A 26,333-nucleotide genomic window follows, 5' to 3' on the forward strand; every position below is an offset into this window, starting at 1 on the left:
ATTCTCCAAGAAGTGAAAATCCACTTCTCCTTAGAATTAGTAAGAGAACTGTGACCTCATTTCATTTATTGCGTTCCGTGCATCTTCACTCTTTCTCTCTGATCAAGCACAGGTCAACTCTTTGATTGGAGGTAAGAATAGCTAGTGAGAGGCATATTATCCACCTTTGCTCATGCAACTGAACAAGAATTTTCTGAAATTTCAGCTTCTTGAAAGGAGTTCTTTTTGTCACAGATTTTTTTCTCAAAAGAATGGTTTAATAAACAGATATTTGTTTTATTTTATTTTATTTTTTTTATTATTCTTTTAGGTTTTGGGATAAAGCTGGCATTGTTGAACCTACAGCAACTGTGACCAACCATGGCTTTTGACCCTGAACAAGTACTTCGTAAAGGAAGAATATGAAGAAAAGCAAGACAGTCGAGCCACAACAGATGAGTAAACATTTACCTGATTCTCTGCACAGGTTGCTGATTAACAGTTTGTCTCCCACTGAGTCCTTGCAATAAATGTGCAAAAAGCATTAACACCTTTCTATAAAGAACCTTCAGAGTATATGACGGGATATGATTTTTTCCCTTTACAGTAAATACCGCCAAAGCACTCACAGAAACATTTAATTCCCAGCACTAATTTTGCAGTTTGAAATTTCTGATCACTTTTAGGTATTGCTTTATGCTGTACTGCATATGACTTTCTCTAGAGAATTCTCCATTGTGAATCAACAGCAGTGCACTGGCTGAAACTCCAGTAGTTACATGTGATAACAGTAACAACTAGTGGTGTAGATTTATAGCAGACAGAAACCTAGCCCCTGTTATGCTGTGAACTATAAAAAAAGCAACATAAAAAAAAGACCCCAGGTTCTGCTAAAGCAAGTCCAGCTAAGGGCTGCTGGTAAAATAGTGTGTCTGTGTATGCACATGTATGTGATTGATAGAAACAGAGGAGGAAACTGGGTGGTGATGAACGTAATTTCCTTCCATGAGAAGAAGAAGGGCTTATGGATTAAAAACTGACAGAAGATACAGAGTGTTTTGACTCAGCTGCTTGATACTCTGTCTTGATTTTCTCATAAACCAGTTAGGGGAAATATAGTCTAGAAAAAAAAGTGTTACAAAGTAAATTAACAACCAGTTGGAAAACTGTACCAGGAGAGAAGTAATGATTGATTTTCTGTCAAAATGAAGACTGACAGTATATAACCACCTGTGATTCTGCAGGGTTCTAGTCTGATCTTTTTTCTTTCCCCCCCCCTCTTTTTTTCTTTTTTTTTCCTCTTTTTTTTTTTTTTTTTTTCTTTTAATTGTTGGTATTTTCATGGATGGTATGTTTTCTGGATGAATAGCAAAGACTCTGCCTAAATTGTTGACGCAAGTGAAGACGGGCAGCAACCATGCTGGCTAGTAAACATGTTGAATAACTGATTACTGGACTAGACAGATTATAGGGCTAAATGTACAGTTCTGCATACATCTAGGAATAACCTAATGTATAAATAAAAAGATGAGACACAGTTGGCCCAGATGCAGCCTTTGAAAAAGAATATAAGGGGTAAAGAAACTAGTTGATTTTATTTTAGTTACTAGTACATAACAATAATGATGATGTTGCTAAAAAGACAAGCATTCTTCTGGGCTGTATAAATAGGTGTATTTTGTATGATGTAAGAAATTATCTTACACCTGACTCTGTAATGGTAATATTTGCCTGTAATATTGTGACCAATTTAAGACACCTGTACCTCAAGAAAGATATGGACCAATTAGAGTCCCGAGGAGCTGGGAAAATCTGGAAATAATGACCCAAGAAGAGAGACTGAAGGAACTGAGGATCTCTAGAGAAGAGGAGCTTAAGAGGAAACCAGGATAGTACATTTTTATACACAAAGAATTCTGCAAGAAGATAGGAAATAATCTGTTTGTGTTGTCTTTATAATACAAAAGCACAGGGTTTAAATGACAATGAAGAATGATGCATTTTGTTCATGCAGAAAAAGCTTCTAACACTAGAGTAGATGGATTAGCTAGCTAAGATGTAGAATATCAGTCTTTTTCAGGTTCTTAAAACAAATTTAAATGACGTGACCTTGGACAGACCAGGAAATTTAAAGGGTAGTTTTTTAGGTCTAGTTTTCTAGAATTCTGTGGTTATAATTGACATAATTTCAAAACAAAAGTTCTGGACACTATGAGCATGGTTGCCTAGGCCCTCTGACATATCTGAAACTTAGGAAGTGAACAATGAGTGTTAGCAACAGCTAATTCTAGGGATCAATGAGAATTTATTTTACTGCACCTTCCTGGAAACCAGTTTCTACCTTTTTATATTTAAACGCTTAAAGATCTCAGAGTACATGTCTAAAAATCTCCAGATCCCTGTAGTAACTTCCATGCATTTTTATCTTTGTTTAATAAGAGTGTTTAGGATTAAGGTACCCTACTTGACTGTGGGTTGAGCTTTGGAGCTTAGGGAGAAATTACAGTTTTACTGACTAAAAGTACCTTGCATTTCCAAAACTTTAATCAGTTCTAAAATGTTTTTTTCATTGTAGATATTCATACCCCAGTGTTAACTCTTACTTAAAGGGAAGTATCATAGCTGCTTTATTAATCAGGGGTTTTTTTTAGTCTGTTATATATTGAGACTGTTGTCCCATCTAAGTTGTATTTCTATTTCTTCTGGCTTAAGAAGATATATCTCTTTGCTCATTGCATTCATTCCACTTCTGCTCAACGTAGGGCTAACTTCATCTTTCTTTGAATGTATTTTGTCATAATTTCTTCCATTAATTTGAAAATGCAGTTTTTATATGTAATTAGACCACACATGAGAAGAGTCAGAGCTCAAAATCTGTACAGATTGCTCATTTAAATTGCAAAATATTTTTTCATAAAACCAACCCAAAACCCCTCTTTTTTCCCAAGCTCACTGCCTAATAGTATTAATTTTCAATTCTAACACCATGATATTGAGTCTCTTAATTCTGTTTGCTTCATTAATTAAAGCAAACAATTGGTGTTTAAGCTAAACAGTATGCAAATGAAAAAAACTCATTCTTTAGTTGTCTCGGGTTTATTGATTTATCCTATGGAAATTCTACCAGAAAGCAGGTTGGATATGTGAACTCATGACCAATCCTCCTCATCCCATTATTCCTTCTTTTGTCACTACAGCCAGACACATATAATAGCCCAATGGAGACAAGGAACAGGCATTTCTTTTTTGGTTTATCAGAGAGTGTGAAAACTCAGGTTCAAAAATGTATTCTTCACCTTATATTAAACTTGGCAGTTTGTAGTAAGGCAGAAATGCAGTGCCTTGTTTATAATTAATGCTTCACTTGAAAATAGCCAACTTCCAAACCAAATTCTTTTATGGCCAAGATAGTCTAGTTACAAATTTAAAGTTTTTGGTATAAGTCATGTGTTCTGTTACAGATATCAAGGCAATGAAAAGTAGGCTGATAAAAACTTTGTGTCTTATGTTGCTGCAATTTGCTTCTTTAAAGTTCTCAGCTTTATCAATTTGTTCTTACAAATGTGTGCAGTGCTGGTATGTAACTAGTAATGCTTCAAGTGGTGATGAAACCAAACACTTTCAAAATAATCATATCGTGAAATATGAACACTGGACTTCTGCAAACATCTAAAATCAATGAATTGGTTAATTTGCATTTAATTTCTACTGATTAATACAGGAAAAAAGGTTGAGGTGAAAGCTGGTCAATTTCCATTTCTTTATTTTATCAGTTTAAAATCTGAATAAAAATATATGTCCCTTTTGGAACACAATCTTACTAGCAATGTCAAATAGTAGCAATTCTTCTAATTAGGTATTATACAACTTCTGAATATATTAAAATAATTCCAGGGTCATGTGACTCTATTTAGGATAATCCAGTTTGTGAAGGAATGACAGAACTCACCTGTGATTTGTACCAGTGCAAATTAGATAAAGTACATATTTTACCCATTTTGATACTTATGCCATTAGCTTACACATTTCCTTGCTAGAAATATACAGAACTGTCTAAGCTTGGCTTATTTACCTTTTTTCCTTAACTTTTTCTTTTCCTTTTTTTTTTATTTAATATACTAATATCATTATTTTTATCATTATTTTTATCAGAGTTGACACATTGGCCTGTGTCTAGCTTAATGGAAATATGTCCCTGTAATTTTCAGAATGACTGTTTTTACTTCTGTACTGCTGCTATGAACATTTATTCTATACAGACTAATCTCTTACCATTAGGCATAACTCATGATAGCTGTTGTTTTCCTCTTCATTTTTTCTTTATTGTGCTGGCACTCTCAAAAATCATGTAATTTGTTAAAGTTTTTTAATCTTTTCCCAAGCAGTAAAAAGTTTTTGGTGTTTCATTCTTTGCCTTTTTTTGTGAAGTCTTTGTCTTTTCTTGCGGTACTTTTGGTTCTCTCAGTTTAAGACTGCTGTCCAGACTCTAGCTTTATTCATTACGTTTTTTTTGTATAACTTAACAGATTGTAACTGCTTTATTGATTAGTATAGGGTTTTTTCAGATTTGTCTCCAAACACATTGTTCTAGGTACTCATCTAGAACTCATCTGGTCTCATCTGATTTTTAATATGCACATATATTTTGTAATCTGATTGTAAAGGATCACTCATACACTTCTTTCCATAAAGAGTGGTACTCCTCAAATTGCGGTAATAGTCTTCAGTGCTAAAAATAAGATCATAAACTTCCCAGAATAAATTCAATTTCTCTCCTTCAAAAAGTTCTAGAATACATATTTGAAGAGTTTCCACAGCATACCACCATCATCAAGCCTGTTTTGACCACTGATGCTTTCACAGTTGACCTTCACTGCCTGGATAACTAAATATTGTTCAATGTCACACACACAAGTCTATTTCTGAAAATAGATTGCTATTGTCAGCAGTGTGCCCTGGCAGCCAAGAGGGCAAACTGCATCCTGGGGTGCATCAAACACAGTATAACCAGCTGGTCAATACAGGGGATTATCCTGCTGTATTCAGCGTTGGTGCAGCCTCACCTTGAGTACTGTGTGCAGTTCTGGGCCCCGCAATTTAAGAAGGATGTGAAGGTCCTTGAACGCATCCAAAGGAGGGCAACCATCTGGTGAAAGGGCTGGAAGGTATGTCCTCTGAGGAGTGGCTGAGGATGTTGGGCTTGTCCAGTTTGGAGAGAAGGAGGGCAACCTCGTTGCTCTCTACAGCTTCCTGAGGAGGGGACATAGAGAGGGAGGTGCTGAGCTCTTCTCCTGGCATCCACTGGTAGGATGTGTGGGCATGGTTCAAAGCTGTGCCAGGGGACGTTTAGGCTGGACGTTAGGAAGCATTTCTTTACCGAGAGGGTGGTCAAACACTGGAAGAAGATTTCTAGAGAGGTGGTCGATGCCCCCAGCCTGTCAGTGTTTAAGAGGCTTTTGGACGATGCCCTTAACAACACGCTTTAACTTTTGGTCAGTCCTGAATTGGTCCAGCAGTTGGACTGGATGATCGTCGTAGGTCCCTTCCAACTGAACTGAACTTAATTCTCCTCTTCTCTTCTCTTCTCTTCTCTTCTCTTCTCTTCTCTTCTCTTCTGTTCTTCAGTACTCTACAATGAGTCTCTGGTACAGCTGAAGAAGTTTACTGTGTGTTTTATAAGAATTGCTTAAATATAATAAAAGCACCATATACCCTGAAGAGCGTTCAATTCAGAAATGAGTGTCTTCTTCAGATCCTTGCTTCATTGTTGGCTAGACTCATAATTTAACTTTTCCCTAACCCATCTCCCATCCATAGAGAAGATTTGTAAATGAAGTTAGATGACACTTTAAACTTAAGCTAGCTAGTCTAGAAGGACTGTAACAAAGATTGGGATCTCCTGTTAGTGTTTTATTTGGTAAAGTACTCAGTGTATAGTATGCCTAATGAAAAGTAACTCATCAATTTCCAAACTCATCTGTATGCTAATCCCATAACTTTGTGCTTTTAATCAAAATGTTCAAGAGAAAATAACTCCACAAAACATCAGAGATGTGCAGATTCTATTACCTCTTGTCCTATCACTGAGAACTACTGAGAAGAGTCTGTCTTCCTCTTCTTTACTCCCTCCCATGAGGTATTTATACACATTGATAAGATCCCCTGAGCCTTTTCTTCTCCAGGCTGAACAGTCCTGGCCCTCAGCCTCTCCTCGTAAGACAGATGCTCGAAGCCCTCAGTCACCTTTGTGGTGGCCCTTCATTGGAACCATTCCAGCATGTCCATGTCTCTCTTGTGCTGGGGAACCCACAACTGGACCTAGCATTCCAGGTGGCCTCACCTTTGCTGTGAGAGTGCACTGATGGCTCACAATGGCTTTGTTGTATCAAACTCATCAAGGAGACAGGCAGGCAGAGCTCAGGTCACATTACCTACTGAAAGTGAGTAAGTGCCATTTATAACTAGTGCAGTAAAATACTGTTTTACAAGCTTTGAGTTATGATTGATATGTGATACTAATATAATACAGATAGCAATAGTAGTAAAAATTATAAATACTAGAATTTGATGTTAATCTAGTAACAGTATAATTGAATGGTAAGTTAATGCTAAACAACACCTGCCCATTTATAGGCTATTCCAAGTGCACATGACATTAATTAAAAGTAAAAATTCATGAAATAGTTTTAAATGTGAGAAATTTTGAAAAATTCAGAGGGAAAAATTGTGGAGCTCACAGAAATTCTGAAATGAAAAATCTGTACTGGTATGTGTCTTTCTGTTATTTCTTTCTTCCATTTTTGTGATCGGTAACTCTAAGTCAGTTAATTATTTTTCCAAAAGTGGTTTTATGTTTATGACAATTGTCTGTATACTCCCTTTCTTCCTCCAATACTTTGATCCTATTTACTTAATTGGGGGATATTTTTTTTTTTAAATTGTTTGATTTTGGCCTGATTTTTCCCTTTAGTTTTATGCTGCATTTTAGGTTTTTTAGGTTTTTGTTTACTGTACATCTGTAATTTTGCTGGTTGACTTTCTCTTCTGGTTGAATAAGCCCATATTCTCTGGATAGATGTGTTTATTGACTGCATTTTATGACGCATGTTGTATTCTACCTCTGCTATTTTATTTCTAAGCTTATTTTTTTACTTCAAAGCAAATTTGATTTCTGGGCTGACTTGCTGAGTTTGCTGCTGCCAAATGTTGCAGTCTTGTTTCGTTCATCGTTGAAGTCTCTGAGGCTGCAATGTTGTGTTACTGTATTTACATCTCAGTATAAGGTCTTTTGTTACTGGTTTCTTGCATCATTTGCCAGGAAGTTCTTTCAAATAAATCTTTGATACTGAGGCCAGCATATTTTTGAGAATAACCTTACTCTTGCTGCTGAATCTAGTTTCATAGAAGAATTTTCTGCAGAGTTCTGTATTGTCATGCAACTGGTTGTTGTTATTTTTTTTTACTCTTGAAATAGAACCTATCCTTTACTTTTTTGTTTTGTTTGAAAGTATGAGTTAGATAACTGCTTCACCATTAAAAGTAGGGCACCAGAATAAGAGGATATAGAGTTGTGCTGATTGATACAGTATTACGGGTGACATCTTACTGTCATGTAAGGCTTCTATCATAGTTTCTTAGTGACTAGACTGTGTTTTCTTCAGGATTTGTGACCATCATATTGGTGAAAATTTCACTAAAATTTAGTAATTTTACTCTGTTTATGTTTACGTACAGCATTTTCTCTTGTATACTATCGAGTAATCTCTAGTTCATCACTGATTAACATTCAATATATGCACTTTCAACACTTAATTTTTTTAACCTGTGAATGAAAATAATGGCTTGAAATGTGAGTATTACATATCCATTAGCTACACCATCTTAAAACTCCAAAGGGCTAATTTGCCTACTTTTTCCTCATGGGAGGCAACAGCACCATGATTAAATTGTCTGCAGTGCATAAGCTGCTTTATTTAAAGCTTTCTCAGGCATTTATGTCCTTCATCATTGTCGTGGTTTAACCCCAGCCAGCAACTAAGCACCACACAGCCACTCACTCACTCCCCCTCCACGCACTGGGATGGGGGAGAAAATCAGGAAAAGAAGTAAAACTCGTCAGCTGAGATAGGAACAGTTTAATAGAACAGAAAAGAAGAAACTAATAATGATAACACTAATAAAATGACAACAGTAGTAACAAAAGGATTGGAATGTACAAATGATGCACAATGTAATTGCTCACCATCCACCAGTCGACACCCAGCTAGTTCCGAGCAGTGATACCCCCTGCCTCTACTCCTCCCAGTTCCTATACTAGATGTGACGTCCCATGGTATGGAATACACCGTTGGCCACTTTGGGTCAGGTGCCCTGGCTGTGTCCTGTGCCAACTTCTTGTGCCCCTCCAGCTTTCTCGCTGGCTGGGCTTGAGAAGCTGAAAAATCCTTGACTTTAGACTAAACACTACTTAGCAACAACCAAAAACATCAGTGTGTTATCAACCTTCTTCTCATACTGAACTCGAAACACAGCACTGTACCAGCTACTAGGAAGACAATTAACTCTATCTTAGCTGAAACCAGGACAATCATTTTATTTATTTAAGGCAGCCTATCAAAGGAATCATAATGTTGTATAAAAATAATTTTAAAAAGTGTTAATTTATTTGGTGAAACATACAATTATTAATTTTAGATACACTCTAAGCCTAATTTTTTCTTTTTCCCTTGAAGAAAATTTTCCAACCGGACCTCTCTCTCCCTTACCCTTGAATAAAAGCTGTGATCGCTGAGTTGTTATCACAGATGTGAATTAGAAGTTCACATATCTACATGGTTTAAAGAACAGTTTTCTCAACTATTGCTGACTGGAGCACTTCCTGTGTTAGTGAGGCATCTGCTGAGAAGGTGTACTGGATCAGGCTCCACCAAGGATTAAATAGTCTTCAGCCTGTCCTCCAGCTCAATATGCTTGGCTGTGAGGTCTGGTCTCAGGGTGCAGGAAGAAGTGCAGCAGCTCTCAGCAGACTCTAGACTTCTACGAGGCCTAACACTGAAATGATGAATTAAAGCTGTTCAGGTTTAGGCTATAGGCAAATACAGAAATTTTGGCTACCAGCCACAGAATTCATTTGAATTGTGTCCCCCACTTTTCTGTGGTTTATGTTTATGCTTTCATTTAAGAGTAAGTATAAAATGAATTTATATAAACTCAAGCTATAAAGATGGTGTCTGGGTTCTGAATTATTCTTTTACAGTTATGAGAAAATACATGCAGAAGGTTTTCTTGTACTTTCATTGGGTGAGATGAGATATATACACTCCCTTGAATGCTCAGAGAGATTTCATATGCTAATAAGGATGAGTTGTAGAAAACAGCTTCTTTCTCAGCCAAGTACTTCCTCTGCCCAAAAATAATATTATGGAGGGAAGAAATGGAAACTGTGATATAAGCAGTTTTTACAGATTAATTTGGGGGGAACTGGTGATGCTGTAATACCTAGCTATTGTGATGTCATCTGTTGACCCTACCTGATACTCTAATTTAGCTGCAGTTTCTGCTGGGATGTATTTCCCTTCTGATGTGAAATGTTAATCACAGTTGAAGTAAAAACCGCATGTACCTGTCTCTTGGCATGAAAAAGAAGGGGAAAAAAGGCCAAAACAGATTCTGTGCCTCTCAACTGCTATGCATAAGCTTTCTAGGAATATGGAGACCACCAATCACTGGGATATTTCAAAGCGTTGTTGCTTACTTCTGTAAACTTGTGTCAATCCCTGCCCTAGACTGTAAATGGAAAGTTATTTCCTCAGTAGGTGTATGTTCAGATAGCTCTGTATTTCTAGGGGTTAGTAAGAAGACAGCTCTAAAATGAAAAAGAAAACCAAAAACTTTTTTTTTTTTTTTTTTACTCTAGAATGCAGATGTTTTGACAAGCATCAAAGTGGGATGCTTTAACTGAGACAGCTGATGAAACTTGCACATGACTGTCAAATTACTTATAAATTCACTTTCAGATATCTTCCTTCATAAATTCTGAAATCAAATGCCATTTCCAGCAATACATTTTTTGGAATAGATGTCTGAGCCCTGCATATTTTTTCAAGTACAAAACAATTGAAGGCTTCATATAGAGGTCTAAACCCCCTTTGTGGGTTTAATACAAGTAGGAAAAGTGCTCATTTTTTAATTACTAGGTGCATAATTTTTAACATAGATCTGTTAGTCTTAGAATTGTACTCCTGCAGATGGCTGGCTGTTACGCATTGTGATTTTAATTACATCCTGCCTTTTTGTAGTCAGTTATTATCGTGGTTATGTATTGGGTTCACATGGCAAGGTTTTGGTAGTGGGGCTTTTGTTGCAGGGGTAGCTTCTGTGAGAAGACACCAGGAGCTGTCCCTATACTCAACAGAGTCCATTCCAGTTAGCTCCAGAATGAACCTGCCACTGGCCAATGTTGGGCCCATCAGCGTTGCTGGTGGTCCCTCTGTGATAACATATTTAAGAAGGGGGAAAAAATGCTATGCAACAGCAGCTGGGAGTGAGGAGCGAGAACATGTGAGAGAAACAGCCCTGCAGACCACAAGGTCCGTGAAGAAGGAGGGGAGGAGCATGTGTTGGAGGAAACAGAATAGGAGCTGTTGCATAGGACAGAACAGATCCAATAGGGTGCTGTAGCAATCCTCCTGTGCTCAGGAGGTGGGGATCCAGAAGGTGCACAGCACTTCATGTAAAGGGAAATTATGATAAAGGGGATGTCTTCCTCCCTCACTGGCACATGGCCAGGGTGAAACCTGAAGAGAGAAATCAGTGGAATGAAAGAAAGTTGCTAAATTACAGACCTGTGGGCATTCAGGGTACTGTGCGAATAAATTAAGCAATCTTGGGGAACCTTCCTGCGCTGAGTTGCTGCTGGTAAGTTGGTAGAATTGTTTCCAACAGAGCCAGCTTGCACTTTTCCAGGAGCTGACATGTGCTCCAGTGCTTGATTTTTTGGGTTGTTTTGTTTGTTTATTTGTTGGGGTTTTTTTATTTAATTTGTTCTCAGCGTCAATCTCAGCTTCACGCCTACCTGCATATCTTTCTGTTGCATTACTTTTCACTCTTCTCTTCCTGTATATCCTGTCCCACCCCCTTTTTATGTACCTTGCCTCTTAAGTATTTCACTATATTTTTGAAGTAGCTTCAGAAAAAAGAATAAACATGAGCTAACATGATATTTGGTGTTCTAACATTGTCATGTGTAACGTCTCTTTCTTCACCTTGTGTTACGTAGCTTGTAAACTGTGCAAAGCCTGTGTTTGCATAATGGGACTTCAGTCTCATCTGAAGGCACCTGTGTAATAAATGTGATTAATATAGTGCATCATTGTTAACTGCTAATTATGCAGAATAATAACAAAGGTGCTTTTTGAAAGTCCAGATTCCTTCCCTGGATTTGTTTAAATTTAGTAAGCATTATAAAAGCTGTAAAATGTTCCTGATTTGCATTTCAGAATGGTGAGAAAGCATAAAAATGGGTTTTTAGAAGTGCAAATTTCGTTAGTGTCTTTCTTTATCAAGGGATGTTCTTGGATTACAGAATCAAACTTGATTCACCAAAGAAATAACATAGAACCCAGAGCAATTTACATCCTTACCTAAGTCTTAGATTATATGAAGAAAGAAAAATTTTATTTTTTGTTAGCCACTATTCAAGGACAATATTACAAACCTATTTTGCCTTTTGGTATAATGTGATACCTCAGGACTTTACAACTATGCTTAATACCAGAAAGCTCCAACCCATCTCATGCTACAAATAAATCCTTTAAGTATTGTATTCATGTAACCTATGCCTCTGTGTATATTATGAAAAGTAATACACACTGCTATATTTTATTACTAGTTTTGTAACTGTATTTGTCCATTCCTACTAACATTATATATCAAAGATGTTTTTGGTTTTGGTTTTTTTTTTTTTAAGGCTGCAAAGAAATTAGCTTTTTTTGTACCTGGTCTGAATTTATTCTTTCCTAAAAAAATGTGGCTTCTTTGTTACATTATTTCACAAATTATGGTTTTTGAATGAGGTCTTATTGACCTTGACAGATGAAAAAAACATTTTTTTACCTGTATTAGAAGCTTTTTTTTTTGATTGAAATGCTTGGTAGGATTTTTTTTTAATTTGTCCTTTGTTCTCTAGTTTTGCCCCATTTCTCTTTTTTACTTGAAGATTAAAACTTTCTTAAGGGGCCATAGCAGTTTTGTTCTTGATTGTGCAACTGGAACTCAGTGTAGTTGAACTAGTGTATCAAAGTTGAGCACATACTATTTCTATGGGGAATAAACACTCTGAAGTTCTTTGGGAGATTGATTCTAAATTAACCTGTGATATCAGAAAAAAAATGAAGGCTGCTTTTATGCCTGCAAAAATTCTTTTCCATTAAATAGAATGCAGCTAGTTTTCCTCACTTTTTAAAGATCTCTAAACATTAAATTTCAGTATTAAGTCAGAAATAAACACTCAAATGGGTTCTCTCTCTCTAGCACGACTTGATCACTTCTGCAATCTAATATTGCATTCCTACCACATTAGAAATTGGTTTTTAGACAAGAAAAACTCATTCATTGCTGATGTATGCAGTACAAATAAACTGCTCAAGATTGAATTCATATTCATTTTATATCCAAGACCAGAGCTAACACCTTTTGTAAAAGTCTGCATGTGTGGTTTGAAAATGGTGACTGCTGTGATGTATCCAGGGTTTTAATTTAACTTTGTGGATTATATAGTGATGAGACAAGTAGAGGTAGAGTATAAGGAAATAAATATTTTTCCTTTTTCTAATTTGTAGTAGATCTTTGAAGTTCTGTTGCATTTAGCTGTCATTCACACTTATTAAATAATGCAAATAGGTGATTGTTGTAAAATCAATAAGTACCATCATACAATTTTTTCCATTCAACTCTTGTCACTTGTTTAAGAGCTTCACCTCTTAACCATAAGAGTTGTGTCAGGATATCACCTTGGGGCACTTAGTTATTTTCATAGATAGCAATTACGGCTTGTGTTTCTGTTATTGCCATTTCTCCTGAGAAAAATAATTGATAAAATTTACACTGGGAGGGGAGTTCAGTTTTACTGTCAAATTTAGCATTTGTAACATGGCTTGGTAGCAGTTTTCAGTTTGTAAGTGTATTTCTTTGCTGTGGAGATACGCAGTGTTCACCTGCAAAAAATCTGGTGGCAGAAGGTCTGGTAGCTGTTCTTCATGTTAGTGTTTGCTTTTCAGATGACTCTGGTTAATTCAAGGATTATGTGATTTCAAGTCCTGTCCCCATTCCCTGCCCCCTGCCTGATGGCTCTCTTTCTTTTGTAGTTAGTGGAGATCATATGTCTACATTAATGAATACTGGAATTCATTGCCAAAAAGGATAAGCAACAGACATTTCTTTGTCATGCTTTTTGCATGTAGTTTTTTCAGGAGGGGAAAAAAACCCAAAGCAACAAACCAACCTGCGTTGGAGGATTTGGTAATATTATACAGTATAATATACAGAAACCCAGCATATTTTCAGATCCCATGGGTTTGTATTTAACTTTGGAAATAGTCTTCTCTGGGGTGGTGAGAACAACGATACCTGTATATTCAAATTACTATAACTAGATCAATATTAATATGAGCTGTCACATAGTAAATAGCTTCAGCTGAAAAATTCTAGAAAATTTTATCTGAGCATTAGAAATAAGGGAAGGTCTGAAGCATCAGTCTATTGGGCTGTAGCACACAAATTCGGGGCATCTTTTGTGCTGTACTCTTTTCTGATGGGCTTTTCCCAGTTGGTACTCTTTGACTAAGACCTGTTGTTAACAGAATGTTTGTTTGCTGTAGGGCATCCTACAGATGAGAGGTTGCTTATACTTGTTCTTTAGTGCTTCTATTTTTTTTTTCTGCCTATTTACTCGCCAAAGTGTCTGAACACAAAACTAACAGCTTTTGTTATTGCTTGAATTGAAGTGCAACATTGGTTTAGAAGCCTGTTCATCAATACTTTATTATAAATCACTAGCAGGGTTTCGTAGAACTGAAAGCAAACTTGTTTTTGTAAGATCAGGAACACTTCTTCTGTGTGGATATATATCAGCTTGAGATGGATAGATTTAGTATGGTAATTAAACTAATTAAGACACAGCCAATTAAGAAATATTACTCATTTTTATTTGAGCAAATTAGCATGTTTTTTGACTTTTTTATAAATGTCATTACATAAAAACATAATTAATGATCTGATTACAGGGCAATTATTTTGATTGAAATCCCCTTGCCAGAAGTCCCTATCTTGAGGCAGAGAAACTCTAAATCAAACAGAGCAGCTCTTCATTAAGCAGAGCAGAGCCTTAGCAGAATTCTTAAGACCTGTAACACATATGTGCCATAAACAGGAAGAGATCAATATCAGCCCTCTGTTCGGATGACAGTTACAATTCACTAACATCGGCTGCTTAAACAATTTAGCAGTTTTACAGTGTAAGAGAAAATTAGTGTCCAGAATCAGTCAGGTATCTTGCACCTCCCATCAAGAGTTGATGGTAATGAGTTCAGTGCGACAGAATAGGGAACAGAGCAGCATTTCTTCCTCTAGAACCTGACTCATTTGTCATTTAATTCTGTGAGAGTGCATGTAATTCTTTATTATAACTGAAATGGCTCATTCTCCCTCTCTTCCTTTCCCCTTCCCCCTGTCTCCCAGAAATCTGTATGATCATCCTGTTCTTTAGGCACTGAGAGCTGAAGAATAGTAATTGTATTTGTAGTTCGGTGTTCACCGATGAAAAATTGTAACCTTTAAGAGTTCTTGGTTATTGTGGTAGGTGAGTTGTGTTTTAAATACGTAGAAGCAGCAGAACAATTTACCTCTCGAAGGAAGAGGATAGAGGCATTTTGCAACATGCACTTCATTCTCAACGATAGACACATCTTCTGTCTTCCATAGCCTTATCATCATCTACTACTCTACAGAGTCGAGCTGTTTTTCCCCAGTCTGCAAATCAATCCTAAGAGAATATCCTCTTTGTGAGTCATTTCCTGAATTTGCAAACTTGAATGCTAACCGTCTATCTACAAATGGCAATGCGTATGACTGCTTATGCAGAAATAGAGTGCAAGGAGTAACATGCTACAAATAAATTCTCTTCATTGCAGTTGCAGCCACTGCCTTAATGAATTCTTATCTGTATTATTTCTTACCTTTCAAAGACAGCAAGAGTGGGTTATATTTACTTATTTATCTTTGTAATGAAAATTGTTCTGGATTTCACATAGTCCATTTCTAGAGAACCACTGGGGCAGAATAATGAATAACATAATTCAGAAGATGGAGTCAAACTGGACATCAGTGAGAATGTTGCAGACAGATTATTCATCCTTCATTCATACACAATCGTATTTGTCTTTGAAAAGGGTGATATATTTGGTTTTCATTATTTTCCTCAGGATATAATATGACATAACTGAGAACAAGTCTGCAGGTAGCACTTGCTGAGGTAACAATCCAGGTGATGGGAGGATGAACCTGAATATTTTACTTTCTGTAATTTGGTCTGAATTTGTCCTACTGATTATGACTGTAAAAAAAACTCAGAATATTCTTCAGCCATTCCTAAGATAAGTATGCTAAAATGCTGTAGTATTTTTGCAGTAAGAAATCTCACAATACTTCCTTCACCTAGTATAGTGGAAGTAATTAAATGTCACTTGTGCAGCAGTGAACTCATACACTCTTTTTGCAACACTCAGGATATGCATCATGATCTATGAAATATATACCATTTGAGTTTGCTCAAAAATAGTTGGTTCTGTCAGGAATGTCAAGAAGATTCCCCAGCAACACTTCCCCTTTTAGAATGATTCTGGTCTACTTCAGTTCTTGCCATTCTGGCATATATCAAATTAATACCAATTTAAAGACTTCTTAGCTGACAATGCAACAGTTTGTGACACCAAAATAGGTAAAGCAGTGGTTTATGGACTTGGTTACTGTTAATATTGCTAAGATTGTTATAAGTGCAATTCGAGACATGCAATTTTCAATTTTTGCAGAAATATAAATAAATTTAAAATCACCCAGAAGGTCTCTATGGGGCATATTTTTCCTAGATTTCAAAGCAATGTCAAAATGATTGAATTGCAGTTTGTCAAAGGAGCACTTCAGAAAAAAATAAGTAAGATGCTGAAAGGCTGGGTTTGATGAGTAAACATTATATTTGTTGGATTTTACTGCCACAGAAACAATTATGGGAAACTGGCATTTCAAAGCAAGCAAAGTTTTCACTAAAAAGATTATTTTAGATGACTAACATGTGGTAAGTTATGTGGAAAGAACATTAGTGTTCAAAGAACCTTTTTCAAAGTTGTTTAAATGCCTTACAGAAAAAAAGTATTTGTAACAAAAGGAAAGGGAGGAGACAGGCTTAAAAATTATTTTTTTTTAAAAAAGTCCTATACAGCTGTCATCTTGCTAGCTTTATAGATATATAATGAAAATGAAATTAAAGTCTTAAAATTAATTTTAGGAGCTCATGAATTTTTTTTTTGTGTATGTTTACATTGAACACATCATAGAAATTTTGGCCCATAACGGTGACTCCTCGGCACTGCATGAATGCGTACAAATCATAACTTAATGTTATTTTTTTTTGTCTAATAGGTAGTTATTCTAGACCATTATAATCCAGAATCAGCTCAGGATCATTGTCTGGAATCCTGGGTAAAAAAATATAGTTGGAAGCTATTATTATTATTATAATCATACAAGTTATAGGGCATGTTTCTGACACTTTCTGATTTTTGAACTCTTGACTTTCTGATCTTTAAAATTCCTTTTCACCTTAACGTTAACATTATTATTGTGGTAAGGAAATTACTTTTAGATGCTAATAATTTCCAGGTGTTTATACTATATCTGTCAGTATGTTCAATGAGTGCTGACAAGTTATTTAGTCTCAACTCCCCTGTTCCTGAAGTACTTAAAGGGTGAATTTGATTTTCTTGAAATTTATCTCCTTCTATTAATTGTTATTTAATCTGCTTTTGGTAGAGAAAGTGGATTTAGGTGTTACCTTGGGACATTCATGTTTCAGACTCAAAAAAGTATGTTTCTAAAGGAAATCAGAATGTCCAGAGAATTACTGTATAGCCAGATTATGTTGATGAATTTGTTCTCGTATGTATCTGTAAACTTGAAACTAAGTGTAGCAAAAACCAGATGTTCTTCATCAATTTGTTATTATGGTTTAGGGAAAAAAAAGACAGCTGTTGTTTAGATCTGAGGTGAGATAAATAGAAAGCTGGAAAATATCCATGAACTCTTGGCATTTGCAACCTTATCATCACAGAGTCATTGATCATATATTGAATGATATGGAAGTGAAGCTGCTGCTTCCAGAACTGTGCGATTGAGTAAAAAGTGAGATTACTCATCCAGAGTTTTTGGTATTAATGTGAATAGCATTGTCTTTATCCTTTTTTTTATATTATCTTAAAATTCTGAGTTTTATTGCCAACATTTTCTTTCATACAAGAAACCATGTGTAATGTAACAGTAAACCTGTTCTAGACAATGCAGTGGTTTTTAACTTTTGATGAGACCTTCTTTCTGTACTTCTAATGGCAGTCCTGGAAAGTACTGCCATTAGTTTACTGGTAAACTATATAGGCATGGTCCTGTGGACTCTGATAATGTTTACTTTTAGTACAGTCAGTAACATAGTCTTGGTGTATGCTAGCTACCATTATTGTAGATGATTACCAGGCATGGTTTGGGATTTGCAGAGGTCAAAACAGGGTAGTGTGATAAAACCACCTTGTTTTGAAGGGGAAAATTCACCTTATCACCTTATATATAATGAGTTTTACATCCTGTGATGGTTTCAAGCATGTTTTATGGTTAAGCTGACAGAAGAGCAGTGCATGTATATCTGTACATTTGTAAAATGAGCTGTCATGTTTGTGGTATTAAGCAGGAACTAATAGCACATGCTCTAAATACCTCATCCTAGCTTTTTTTTAGCAAGAGGGGATTTTAGCATCATGGCACAAGGCCTTCTTACAAATGTGTTTTATGTACGTATAATTTCCATGTGTGTGTGTATATATATATAAAAATCTTAGAATCAGATTTGATTTCTAATCCATGCATTTTTCATTATGAAACACAATTTTTGTGGTGTTTAAGTGATTGATGCTGTACTCCATAAGAGGCAGGAATTACATGGCAAATTGTAACCAAAACCAAAGAAAAAAAATATTGGCTTGTAAAACCTTTTAAATTCAAAGAAAAACACACGTATGACTAATGAAATGGTTGTTTATTGTGAAATGAATGTAAGACTGAGGCTGAATAACAGTGGAATATTTACTAATTTTTCCAATATACTCTGGAAAAACTTGTGTTAATAGATGTTATTATATATAGTTATTTTTTGTGTGCATCTTTGAAACAGAAGAATGAAACCATGACCCATCTGAAATCAGGAAAACAACTCCATGAGTGTACCTTTACTGTTCAATGGACTTGAGTATATTCATCTAACAACAGGACAAAGGGGGTTGTCTCTTTAGCTAAAGTACCTATTGTTTTTGCACAAATAATTTCAATTTCATTCTGGTACTGTATAACAAAAAGCAGGATATTTGGAACTTTTATTTGGTAAGGAAGGGGATTTTTTTTTCACATGGAAGCTATATAACCGGGAATCTCAGAGCAGGAGTGGTGCTGTTTGCCTACTCAGTTGCTCATCAGAAAATGAAGAATTCATTTTAAAAGGGAAACATATCAAAAGTTCCATCCGAGTAATTTTGTAGTCTCAGTTTACATTACAATAGCTATGACTATAGTAAGCTCTTCACATGACATACCTGTATTCTCAGATTTTAAGACTAAGATTTTTATTATGGTGATGAATTAAAAGGAACAATTGGGAAGATGAGCCATGAGGTTTTGATGAATCCTTCTTTTGTCTTTTTAAGGGACAGATGGTTCCATGCCGGGCAATTGCAGAGCTGCATTAGCATAGGAGGAAGGCTAAAGGCAATGTTGCACTCCTCTGAAGAATACAAGTTAAAGTACAGTCTTAGTAGCTAAGCAACAATCCTGTCTGATGCTGAAGGAGGACATCATCTCTTATGCCTAACTATTCCTTTATTGCGAATGAACCCCTGGAGGCACTTGGATGAAGACTTGTCCATGCTCAGGGGCTGCCATACTGCAAAGTTTCAAATATAGTGCCTTATTTCCTTAGTTTAACACAATTCTCCAAACAATCACAGGAGAATTGAACTAGCTCAATAAATGACTGCATTCTCATCAGCTATTTAGAATAATACTATGTCAATCCCTACTTCAGTCAAAACAGTTGGGAGTTCTTCTGAATTCAGAGTAGAAATCATGACAACCAGGTATGGTGACTGCCATATGGAGTTCTCTGCTGAGAACCAAAACTAATTCAGTCTGAAGAACATAGACACCCCTGCAGCTCTGCAGAAGTTGACAAACTAATGCAGTGGATTCTTCCCCAACATCAATACTGTACATTTTGATAAATTATTGAGATTTCTTCAGGAAGAAGAGCAATAAAATCATACCACTGAGAATGAGAAATCATCTTTGTAATGTTTCCCTCTTTTTAAAAGTTTGAAAAGCAAGAAGATGGTGCATCAATGCATCTTCTAATCAGCATTTTCACTGTTCCTATGAGCTTGAAATGGATGAAATACTGTTCTTTATGATGTAAGAATCATAGAATGGAAATAAAACTGTTTTAAACAGGCTAGAAGTATTGCCATGGGCTCATAAAGGGTTGTTTTTGAAAAATGAACTGGAAACTGTGACTTAATAGTTACAAACTGAAAGAGTGAGCATACAGATGTGTTACATGGATCTATGCATTGACAGAATGCTTTGTGAAATTAAAATATTTTTAATCCTAAAAGCGGTAGTCATTGTGCTCTTCCATGTTGACTTTTCAAAGTTGTAAAAATTGGAAGCAAATTTTATATTAAAACTCCAAGTTCCTTTTAGATCATGAGCAGACTGCAAATTAGTGAAACTGGTGCTAATTTTGCTCACTGAGGAAAGATAGAGACTTACTGGCACAAACAGAGAAAAATGTTCTCATTGACAAACCTGCTAGCTTTACTTTGGGCCCTGGGCATAACTTCAGAGTTCATATGAGACTTTAATTGATAGTGTAGGCAGATACTTGCCATTTTCTTTCTTTGAGCTTTGATAGGACAGGGTACTAGAATCTCTCATTCTCATTGGTCAAAACCATGGTTACCTAGCCTATGTATTATGTCAAGGACAAATTTTACTAATTCCTAGAATGTAGATTTATCTGGGTTTTTTTTCTTTAATATCTGACAAATAGCTTGCTGTAATAACTCTCTGTAAGCAAGTAATTACATTCAGTGCTATGCTCTTGAAGTGAGAAAGGTGTCTGCATCCAAACCACTGTCTGAAATGAGAACAAGCTAAGGAGCAGATGTCTTATTTGTATAGCCATTTCCCCAGCAACAAGTTGCATGTAATACTGTTAATTAAACCACAAATGTCTATAATTTTCTAAGACCTAATGGATCTATCCTTGCAAGCTATATAATCAAGGATAAAATCAAGATCTGTAAGACGTACTAATCTTTCTTTCCTTTTTCTACTCTAACAATATCTCTTGGGAGAGCAGCAGCCTTGAAAGATAAGTCTGAAAGATAAGGAGTCAGGTTGCTTTCTGTGGTTGCTGAGCCAGTCTGAACACCTGCTCTGCTCTTGTGTAATTTCTCTGCACACAGCTTCAAATAGTGTTTAATGATCACCCGCAGCATTTGTAATAAAAACTGAATAAAAGCTCCATACAGAGAAAATAAATGCATCTCTAGCGAGCTTGACTGTTGACTTGAGAAATAGAAGAAAACATAGTTCTTCAATATTAAATAAGACTCTCCCTGAACTAGAGGTAGACAATTGATTTTCAGTTCTGTGTCCAATGAAGAAATATGGGGAAGACTGGTTTTATTTTGCTGGGACTGGCAAAGGAAATCTAATTCAAGAATGAACAGCAGCCACAGAAAAACAAAAAACCCAAGCAAAATCGTTTTCAGGAGTTCATTTGGCAAAAAGACTGCATCACACTCTACTGCATGTGGACCTTGCACTGGTTATCTGGGGTTTGCGGTCTCTGAGCTCTAAAGTCACAATGGCCAAGCTTAAAAAACAGCTAAGTCTTGATCTGAAGAGTCCAAGAGGAGGAGTACCAGCACAGACAGGGGGACCTGCTTACCTTGCGCCAGGTTGTGCACCTGTGTAAAATTGGATGATTCTGCATTCATGGCATTGAGACCCTGTGCTTTATTTGCACTGTCAGTCAGTTCCTGTAATCAATTCAAAGTTTTTGTTTGATCCTGATGTTTACTTCAAAACCACTTGAGAAAATGGATGATTTTTTTCACAGTGGATGGCCTTGAATAGCAACGGGTCAGAGCTAGAGAGTACTTTTCCAATAAGTAGTTCAGGGGTGAGGGAAGATTAGTGTTGTGTTAAAATTCTCTTCAAAATCATTTCAGCTTGTTGAATTTGACTGTCATGGTTTTGTATCACAAAACACTTGCCGACGTATCTCATAAATATTTAGATTGCTTAGATGTGGTTTGAGCAAAATATTTTTATATCTAAATGTCTTGTATCCCATAACCAAAACCAGTTTAATTTCTAAATTTGAAAGCTATGATAATACTCTGCTAACAGTATTTAAAGACATTTAGTCCTAAGTGCAACACTCAATACCTGCTGATATAAATAATGGATGATAAATTGAAAAGCAGATATGAAAGTAGACTCCATTCCTATACCAAATTCAATTAAACAGCATCTGAAAGCTTTAAGTATCTTACTTTCTTTAGCAAAAGAATATTTTTTTTTTATTTCAGTCAGAATTTGCTGAACACAATTTCTGTCTTAAATAAAAAGACTATCTTCAACCAACCATGTTTGATTTCTGCTGATGACCTTTATGAGGCAACAACAACAACAAAAACACCAAAAGACTTTATTCATAGTAGAAAACTGTGGTTGTTATAAATCTCTGCTGGGTCTGGTAATATGTATTTCAAATCCCATTAATTAAATGCCTTCAGCAAAACCAATTTGCCTCGTTGGAGTTTTCTGCTAGTCTATCTTAAATGTCATCAACATACAGAAGAGACTTTGGGGCTTTTTGTGCTGCTGCAGCACACAGATTGTGCAGTGTATTGTGGAAGGGCACTGTCTCACCACAGTACCATCTGTTTGAAAGTGCAGGGGGAAATGCTGAACACTTTCCTGAATTTCATGCCATAAAAACAGTGAATAGGAGCTCATTAGCCTACAGCAGTTCCCATTGTAATCACATTATATTCATGCAGAGAAAATTGCCTGCCTGAACAGTAAGTCCTTCGTATTGTTTAACACTGGTTGGATGCTTCCTGCCATTTCTGCAGCATGGATCTCTTCAATTTTTTTCACTACAGGAAAAATATTTTGTGGATTTTTGACTCAAACAACATTCTGCAATGTCTAATGGAAGTTAGCATTTTAGAGAAACAGTCTAAAATGGAGTACAGTTTCTTTGCTTTCTGACATTACGGTATTTTTGGTTTACTGAAATAATTGTCTTCAAGGAAAAGATAAATGATCTTGGTAAAAAGAAAAAAGCAGTAGTTCAGATATCAAAAAGTTATTCTTAAATTGTGTAAGCAGTAATTAAGTAGATTACAAACACTCTGAAAAATTACTCCAGTGCTTTTTTTTTTCCCCCCTTGAGTTGCATAATCCTTGTAATTTAAAGAGTTGTTTGGCTTTGATAATTTGCGTAAAAGAGGTAAGCAAATTATGCTCTCCAACACTTGAGTTTCATCCTGATAAAGGCTAAACAGAAATGGTGGATGAACAGAACCTTTTATTCTTCAAAACAGTAGCCGCTGTTGTCCATAGAGGTGTGCTGGTTTGTTCTAGTTATAAGTCTCAAACAGAATTATGCTACTGCTTGTATAGGCTTAGGTTGGAAAGGCAACCCAATCTATTGCCCTACTAGCAGTAAATACCAATGAATGAGAGGTTAAAACAGTCTAATAACATTGTTCCATTTTTTCTATTTAAAACCTTGGCCTTCCTATTTCTTCTGCTGTGCTGTGTGTGACCTAAGGATAGGCGTTGCGAAGCATAGTTTGCTGTACTGTGTTTGGTTGCATGTATGCTAATATGTTGCAGGGAGGTAAATTCAATTGTGGATTTCTTGATACTCTCCTTCTGTATACTCGTTTGTAAATTCAGCTAATACAGTTAGTGGCTCATACATTTTGTTTAACTGAGGTTATCAGGAGGCTAATATGTAGAATGCTTCGCAGCCTCAGATTTTTCACATTTGTAATGAAAAATAATTACCACGCAACCTGCACTAAGGGTTACCAAATAGGAGGGTTAAAGTTTTTCATTGTTTTATATTCCCCCCTTTGTATCTCAGTTATAACTAAACTGAGATACAAGAAAGCTCTTCTGTAACCTTGCAGAATCAAACGTGGTGATGGTGGTATCAAATGTGGTGGTTGTGGTGATGATATATAAGAAAAAAATAAGTATGTTCATTTTGTTTCCCAATATGCTCACCCTCAACATCATGCTCAGGTATGTTTAACATCAGTCTTTGCTTGAAAGGGTTTTTATTTTGTTTCTATGCTTTATCAGTGAAACTAGTTACAAAGAGAAAATTTCTGGCCTTAGTTGAGTGAAAGAGGGGCTTTATAGTTTTTCATTTGAGACAGAGAATGAATGTCAGTAATCTGATTATTATGCAACTTTGCTTATGTTTAGGTTTTTGGTATAACCTAAAGAATATGAAGAGGTAGAAAATATTTAGAACCTTTGGGCTAGGTATTGTACTTCACCTGAGCTACAGGTGAAGTCCAAAACTTTATCCTTTTCTTGTGGTGTTAGGAGAAACAGGGGGAACATTTTGACCTATGTATTTTTTTCTCCTGCCTTTGGGCCCTAATTTGCTCACTTTTACCCTGCTTTCCCAGCATTTTCCTTTGAGTCCATGCTATATTAATCCAATTCCTTCTGGCAAACATTTCAGATTGGCTGGAAACAACCTTGGAACTTCATTTGGAAGAATTGCCCCCCAGCTGGACACTGGGTGCATCTAGGGATCCCACGCATCTCTTACCTGGAGCACTGGGGCAGAGCAGAGCTGGAAAATCTTTCATTTCCATTAAAAGCTACTGTGATGTTTTTTTTGTTTTCTTTTGTGTTTTCGGGTTTTTTTTATTTATTCATTTATTATTATTTATTTCAAGTAAAACCCAATGAAACTCATCTAGTCCTTGAGTTTGAACTTTTTGTGCAAGTTTGTTACCTAAGGTACAAGTTTAATGGAAAGACCTGTTCTCTTCTTAACCCCCCCAGTTTTGTCATGCATTACAAAAGTGACCCTACTTTAGCCTATGTTTTCTGTGGGGAAAAACTCTTAGAGATTCCTCAATATTTTAAGATTTTTTGAAAAGCTTTTAAAAATCTGTTTCACCTTAGTGATATGATTAAACCACAAAGCCCAAATTCATGCTTTTCCAATTTGTATTTGAAAGCAGAATTCTGGACTGTTAGAGGTTATTTATGAGTAGTTTTAGCTGTTAACAAATGCTTTTATTAGTTAATTCCTTATTTGTTTTCAATGAAAATAATTGTAGTTGTCGATTAGATAAGCTTGATCTGAGTTATTATTGTAACAAACTAAAGGTAAAGATCATGTTGTAATTCCTAAGTTCTCATTCCTTGCCCTGTTTGTTTTATTTTAGCAGATATGCTGCTTTTCTCAGCACTTTGGGCATCAGAATTGTTTAGAGTCCCATTTGGCTAATTATAATACAAAAATATTATTGGTTGTGGGTAAGGACAAAGAAATCTACAAGTAGTTGAATGTTTGGAATAAATGTGCTATTTTCTTTAATGCTTAAAGACTTCTAATCTCTTATCTACCTTCATTAAATCTGTGAAATTGCTGTAGTCATCATTTGTGGGCATACTTGTTAATCTTGATTATAAAATAAATGGGGATGTGGTTTTTAATCACCATATAATTAAGGAAACAATCATAATCTCATGAAAGATAGTAAATACAAATTAAGCTGTTGAAGTCTTAACTGTAAGTGCTAATGGAGGGAAATGTGATTTAAGCATGACCTAGAGAAAAACTGAAGATTTCTGAGACTGTATTTTTGAAGGTTGAGAGTTTTCCTGGCTAGACCAATTTCTTTCTGTGTTTTGGTGGTGTTTCAGTGGCCTTTCTAGGGAAATCTATGGAATAGATATATTCAGGGAGAATAGATGTATGAAAAGACAGTTATTTGAGATAAATCTCACAATTATGCTATCTGATAAAATGTTTTATCAAGAAGGGAGGGGGCTCCTAGCCCTCCCAAAACAATGCAAACTGTGTAAGCTGTCTTTTTTCCCATAATTTTCCATGCAGACTTCCAGTAGAAGTTTGGATTTATAACAATACATGGAAAGATGGCTCTGAGTATCTTTAAGATTTATTCACGGTAGAAGTCTGCAACTACTTCAGTTTTGTGCTGACTTTTGAGATCTCACTGTTTCATCAATAAAATTTTAAATTCTGCTCTCGTTCATCACATTGCTTTCACTTCTTTTTATCTTAGTGTTCTCAGAAAACTTTCAGAGTGTATACCTTATTCCGTCACCTGCACCATCAACGTGTGAAATAGTGCTGGCACTGAGGTTACTCAAATTGACCTTTTGCAGACCTCTCTTGGAATGACAGCCCAGTTGACAATTCATGTTTATTAATTACCTTTGGAGGGTTTTGGTTTGGTTTGGGTTTGCTTTTGCTTTTAAAATTATGTTTACATTGTCTTTATGATAAATTAGCTAGATGCCTCTTTACTGATTACCTTCGAGCATGCTACTGAGACAGTGTCAAAGCATTATAGAAGAAAGATATATGAAGGCACTGGTTGGTAGGATCTCTCTCTCTCTCTCTTCATAGCTAACTCTTGGTATATTTAGCTGCAAGAATTTTTAAATGAAAATGTATTGTCTTTTTCCTTAAGTATCAGTTTTTCAGATTAGCGTGCACTTAAAAGATTTATTTTCTTAGTTTTATCTTGTCTATTAAACTAATTTGTTATTTTAGAAATTGAAAGGTGATCTTTTTACTTAATTTTCTTCATTCCTTACTCTTCAAGCACTCTCATACAGGGGGGGTTTTCTCTTTTGTTTTGTTTTATAGAACAAAATTTTATTTGCTATAAGCAAGTCAGTCC

At 35.8% G+C, this 26,333-nt stretch overlaps 1 long non-coding RNA gene across 1 annotated transcript; it reads left to right on the plus strand.

Moving 5' to 3' along the window:
• The first annotated feature begins 23,314 nt into the window (after nucleotides 1-23,314).
• On the plus strand, nucleotides 23,315-25,669 carry LOC138684566 (uncharacterized). The gene is made up of 2 exons (XR_011323814.1): nucleotides 23,315-23,676; nucleotides 24,128-25,669. It is a non-coding gene; the product is annotated as an uncharacterized lncRNA (long non-coding RNA).
• Nucleotides 25,670-26,333: the final 664 nt, after the last annotated feature.

This window comes from Haliaeetus albicilla, chromosome 3 (genome assembly GCF_947461875.1).
Source record: "Haliaeetus albicilla chromosome 3, bHalAlb1.1, whole genome shotgun sequence".
Taxonomy (NCBI): domain Eukaryota; kingdom Metazoa; phylum Chordata; class Aves; order Accipitriformes; family Accipitridae; genus Haliaeetus; species Haliaeetus albicilla.